Here is a 6602-nt window from a genome sequence, read left to right as displayed (position 1 = left end):
ACGAAAATGCTTCTATTTAACGTAAGGAGTATTGTAAAATGAAATAACATTACTTTTGAGACAGTCATTCATGAACCAAAAACGTGAAATGTGACAAATGAGAAGTAAACACGTTAGACTAATTGAATAGTGAAATAACGAGAAAGTTATTTATTTACCTTCTGCTATTAGCCGTTATTGGAATGCAGTGAAATTTCTTTGTGATTGTCATTTTAAGCAATTACAAACGGGATGTTTACATTGCATTTATTGTTAACATGACATTTATTGACATTTCAGTCTGTCTTATTGGAATTCCTTTCAATATATTTAGAATTTTATATTATTATACATTCTAAGTTACCTGGGGATGTCAAATATTTGCTGGAGTGTTTGATTTTGGTATTATATATTCTACACATCTGCTAATTCTAATTGCAGTGCATATATACAGACAATGTTTTATGTCTTTTGAGATCACAAAGTAACAGAAAAAATTACAACTGGTGTAATTTTTGTTATGTTTTGTTTTGTTTTTTTATTTTAGACATATTATGTTACATAAACCCTACGTTGTGCAGGGAAGCTCATTGGTAGGGGAAATGCAAAAGAGAAAAGAACTCCCATTATAAATAATCATATTCCATCTATATATGTATACATCACGCCATATGTGATCATTTGAACAAAGTATTCATTTTATTTGTATGTATACATTTTTTTCTCCTAAAAGCTACCTGTATATCAAAACAATTTCGATTTTATGTGCAATTCATTACGTTGCTGTTTTATGTTTTTACACACAACAAAACCATTGGAAAAGAGTGATTTTTATTTAAATTGCACCAATTGTAAGCGTTAATCTAATTCTTTAAGTCGCTCTTACTTGACCGAGTACCATAATGTCCTACCACAGAAATCAGGCCGTTAGGTTTCTCGTTTGAATTGTTTTACATTTGTCATTTAGGGGCCGTTTATAGCTGACTATGTAGTATTGGTTTTACTCATTGTTGAAAGCCGTACGGTGACCTAAAGTTGTTAATTTCTGTGTCATTTGGTCTCTTGTGGAGAGTTGTTTCATTGGCATTCATATCACATCATATTTTTATAGAATAGACCATCGCGCATTTTAAATACAATATACAGCTGATACTAATGTTTAGTAACGTTTAATCGCTAGTTCGGGATTCTCTTTAACATATCTTTGTAATGTTTTTTTTTCGTGCACTCAAAACAATGTATATCTTATCACCAACATCAAACAAATTATCAAGCATACGGAACAACAACATATATTGCTTAAATACTTTCTCTACATGTCCCTTTGAGGGTACAATGGTTACAATCTACACCTATTTGAATAGGACAAAATAAAGCATACAAACATATTTTAACCTGGAACATAATTTATTGACATTTTGAATTATAGAAAAAAGTAGATACAAGATTAAAATTGGCCCTCACAGGAACTTGATCTAAAATTTTCATTCTAAATGCAAGTTTCTTTTAATGATATTTAAGTTATAATAGTAAATATTACAGTCTAGCTCCATTGGAAAGAGCAATTTTTTAACTTTGGAACCTGAAGTTAGTTACGTTAATACATGAGTGCTTTTAAATACGTATCGTGTCATTTGAAATTCATTTTATAAGATAACGATGCATTTAACAAATTAATTATCGTTTTATTTAATATGACAGTTTTCTAAATGAGCTGAATATAAAATTCTTTTCTTTAATTCAAATTGAATATTTAACATTGCTGCTCCACCATGTGGTCATATGAATAATGATTTCAGATTCCTTCCCAGTGCTTTGTAATAAGGTTTTTTTGTTTCTGTTATTGATTGTAACTAAAGGGAATTAAAGATTTAAACTCATTCATGAAAATAGCTCATTTGTTTCTTTATGAAAAATAAAAAAAATTACAAACAGAGATTAAATCACCTAACAAGCTCATCGATGCTTGAATGTTGACAGCAGGGAATAATAACTTATGAATGTTTCTAAAGCTTATCTAAAATTCATCTACAGAACTGAATTCGAAATAGTTGTCGTCACTAAAACGTAGGTATCAATGAGATAGACACGTTAAAAATTTCTATCTTGGGGGAAAATCGAAAAATTACACATAAGAAAAATATGGACTTCACTAATGTATATAACGCTTCATTGATATTATCATGTATTTATTGAAAGTATGTTAAACGAAATAATCCTTTACATTGAAATAATCATAGGATTGGCATTTTATTTTTTTTAAATTGAGAATGGAAGTGGGGAATGTGTCAAAGAGACAACAACCCGACCATAGAACAGACAACATCAGAAGGTCACCAACAGGTCTTCAATGCAGCGAGAAATTCCAGCACCCGGAGGCGTCCTTCAGCTGGCCCCTAAACAAATATATATACTAGTTCAGTGATAATGAACGCCATTTGCTTATATTTAAAATATGTTTCTTTGTTCTAGAATTGACTGAAATATTTTCCATTGCACTTCAGGAATCAACCATTATTATCATAATACTGGTAAAAGCTTAGACTATAAATGATGATTATATGTTTAAAGCCTTGAAAATGTGCCTAGGACATTTTATGGTCATTTTATCATAAGTTGTTTTAAATACGAAAGAATATGGTCAAAATGGAAGGTTGCGATTACAAAAAAAAAAAAAAACGTAAAATATCGTTTCATCTCGGCCTCTAGTGTTCTACTACTAACCTAACAGTGTTTTAACGAGGTTCTTAACTACTATAAAAAACCTTATCACCAATTGTGGGCCCCTTTAATAGCATACTTGTTCCTGTACTGTTATAAAAAACAGTTTATGGCCAAACTCAGTAAAGACCCGTCTAAATTCCATTTAATTGATCAATGCAACTACACTTACCGTTATCTTGATGATTTCTGTTCATTAAATAATCAAGAATTCTCTAAATATATTGCCGACATTTATCCAAAGGAACTTACCTTAAAAATATCATATATTAACAACAATAACTGTCCTTTCCTAGATTTCGACCAGACACTCCACACAACAAATAACGACAAAAGGGACGATTTTTCCTTCCCTATGGTTAATTTTCCTTTTTTTGGACGATGATGTTCCTTTGGCACCTCTAACGGTGTTAATATATCCGAGTTCGTTCGCTATGCCCGTGTCTATAGTGACGTTTTGGATTTAAATGAGCGTAATCTATATATTACTGGTAAATTATTAAGTCAGGGATTCCGTTACCACAAATTACTTAAAACTTTTACCAAATTCTTCCATAGATACACAGATTTGGTTTGCAAGTTTGGCTGTAGCTGTATTTCAAACGGAATAGCACATCACAATTTTAACGTTGATGTTGTTTACCGAGCCCGGAAATTTAGATACGATCCGGGCAAAGTTATCAATCCTTTCAACTTATTCTAAAAGGTTACCAATTCAACACTGTACTCAGATCTTTGAATATTGTTTTTGTTTGGTATAAATATTGATTTAATTTGTTATCAGTCTTTTTTGTTATTAGGGATGTATAAATACACTGCCACCACCGTTGTTTTTGTTAGATGTTATTCTGCTTTGTATTACTTTCATATGAGTCGGAGTTCCTTCAGACACTTGTCTAAAACAAAATGATCAAAGAAGCCTGATCATTAAATTTCACATTCTGATATATTGATGATGTTCTTTCCTTTAACAATCCAAACTTGTCTGATTGGGTTCCTTTAATATATCCCCTACAACTAGAAATTAAAGAAACAACAGACACGGCGCCCTCCGCCTCATTTTTAGACTTGTACCTCGAATTTGACATAAGCGGTCATCTCAGTACCTGAATCTATAACAAACGAGACGATTTTAATTTCGAAATTATCAATTTCCCCCACCTAAGCAGCAATATACCAACTTCACCTGCATATGGGATATACGTTTCCCAACTCATTTGGTATTCAAGAGCTTGCAGCTGCTACTCAGACTTTATAAAACGTCACCAGTGTCTGAGCAGAAAGTTTATGAATGAAGGTTATGTAAAAAAACATCTCGTCCTTTTTCTAAAAAAAAGTTCATCGGAAGATATCAACACTTTGTTGATAAATATTCCGTACCAACTTCACAAATAATACATGATGGTCTTGAAGTATAGATTCTTGGTACTGAAGTTGTTTATCATCTTAAATATGTGTTCTTTTTATTTGTCTTTGTATATTTTTAATCTTTACTTTATGTTCATTTTTGGTAATAACCTTCTGGCGAGGCTCGTTATTGATACACCCCGCCATTGTGTTATTGTGCTATGGTCATTTTTTGTATTCTTGTTTTTCATTTTTGCTTCTGTGCTTTGTCTATAGAGTGTCTACATGCCATTTTGTTTTTCTCTGTTGACAAAGTTGTTTGTTTTTATAGTGATGAAGATTTCATCCCAATGTTGACCAATTTTTGACATTTTTACCTATTATGTCTTTATGTTTTACTTACACATTGTTGTCAATATAATTGAATTTTATGCGACTGTCATACAAGTAAGAGGTTAAACGAACTATAAAACCAGGTTTAATCGACCATTTAATACATAAGGAAATGCCTGTACCAAGTCAGGAATATGACAGTTGTTTTCCATTCGTTTGATGTGTTTGAGCTTTTGATTTTTTGGTATTTGTTAAGGGACTTTCCGTTTTGAATTTTCATTGGAGTTCGGTATTTTTGTTATTTTACTTGTTCTTGTTATATTTTCTGTGAATTGTTGATTGATTGTCTAATTTTTCTCTCTCCTTCCAATCATGAGTTTGATTGCCATTATGGTAACTTCTCCCTTATAGTTTTGTCTAATTCACATTCTCAATAAAATATTAATTTTTCGTTAGCATTATTTTTCATTAATATCATAATAATCTGTCGAAAGCCTCAGTCACACATAAGGATTTATACTGCATTCCTTGATAAGACCATTCCCGATGACAATTTGACAAAAGTTGGATTAGGATACTTTGAATAGTGGATTGAAATTTGTAAAACTCTTTATTTAATCACGTACAACAATCAGATATTGTTCATGAAGCGTTCCGATTATCCTGTCCTCAATTAGATTCTGATCCGATTTGTTTCTTTCGCATCTAAAAAATATCCGGTTCTGACCAAATTGTATCTTTCGCATTGTAAAAAACCCCGACCGAATATATCCCGACAGCGTCACGATTCTCCATGGTGCGATCAGACGGTGCCCAAATAGTGAAACAACGCAGGACATTTATATTATTTTAATCCGATACAGCAGAACCTGTCACAACATAGTAACGATTGTAATCTGACTGGGCAAAATTGGATGAGTTTCCCGAATGTTACGGGACGCATTTTTCTGTCGGCCTCTCCGAATCATTCCCGATCCACATGACAGTCGCGAACGTATACCACTGCGTTCAGACAATGATAGGACATTCCCGATCATTGAGAAGTGTAATCCGAATTTTTGTACTTTTCCTGTCGTAGCACTGTCTGATCTCAAACGGGAGCCATAATCGACTATGTGTGACCGCTGCATTAGTGGTTTACTTTTATCTATTTATCACTCAACTTTAACATCACATATATATATATGTTTGATATAACAAGATATCGTTTCGGTATATATTAAGTGAGAGATAAAAGAAATCGTCAGTCCAAGTAGGGCAAACATCATAAACAAACAGGAAAAAGAAGAATAAAGTTAAACGAGTGCACCCAAGGCTGCGTGGGAAACTAAAGATGGAGCAACACAATTCACACCAAAACCAATTGTAGCTTTGTGTGTTTGCTGAATTTAGATTACAGAAAGTTGTTTAAAGTGTAAAGAAGTATATATAGAATTCAAAATAAAATACTTTTCTTACTAACAGATCTTGTTTTTGTTTAGAATTTAAAATTACCAATACATAAAGTAATTTGATAGCAACGATGTATCACGCTTTTCACTATGCTGGTGAAACAGATGTTGTAATTTGGAAGTAAATCCGTGGGGCACTTGGCACACCTGGCAGTTATGATTAGTGTAATTTGGGTATCATGCAGAGGGATTTCCAACTCTTTGTTTTTAAAACCAGGTTTAATCCACCATTTTTTCTTCAGAAATGCATGTACCATGGAATACGACAGTTGTTTTCCATACGTTTCGTTGGTTGATATAGTCGAGCGATTGATTTTGTCAGATTTTATGGACCTCACCCTTTTTTAATTTACCTTGGAGTTTGGTGGGTCTTTTTAATACTTCTTTAGTATAAATTGCAAATGATCATAAAACAGGAAGGTTCATAAACAATTACATTCTACAATATAATATTTTTTATTTGAAATGGATATTTTCGCAGTTATAGTAGAACAATATCACTGTTCTCATAAAAACTACATAGACTGTGAAGAGGAAATATTATCTTTTGGAAAAAAAAATGATATCATGACATTGATTTATTTCAAACTAAAACCCTAAAGACTTTGTAGCAATTACATAAAAAAAATCATAAAACTGAAATCCGAATAACAATGGCACTTTGCGAATTGAACAGAAGTTTCTGATTAATTGCTGTTGTGATTAATATATGGTCTTTTAACAATGGTGTTAAATTGAGATTTACTGTTACTGTTACATAATGACATCTGT

The sequence above is a fragment of the Mytilus californianus genome, unplaced genomic scaffold (assembly GCF_021869535.1).
Source record: "Mytilus californianus isolate M0D057914Y unplaced genomic scaffold, xbMytCali1.0.p SCAF_10, whole genome shotgun sequence".
In the NCBI taxonomy this organism is placed as follows: Eukaryota; Metazoa; Mollusca; class Bivalvia; order Mytilida; family Mytilidae; genus Mytilus; species Mytilus californianus.
Note: the sequence above shows the minus strand (reverse complement) of the source record.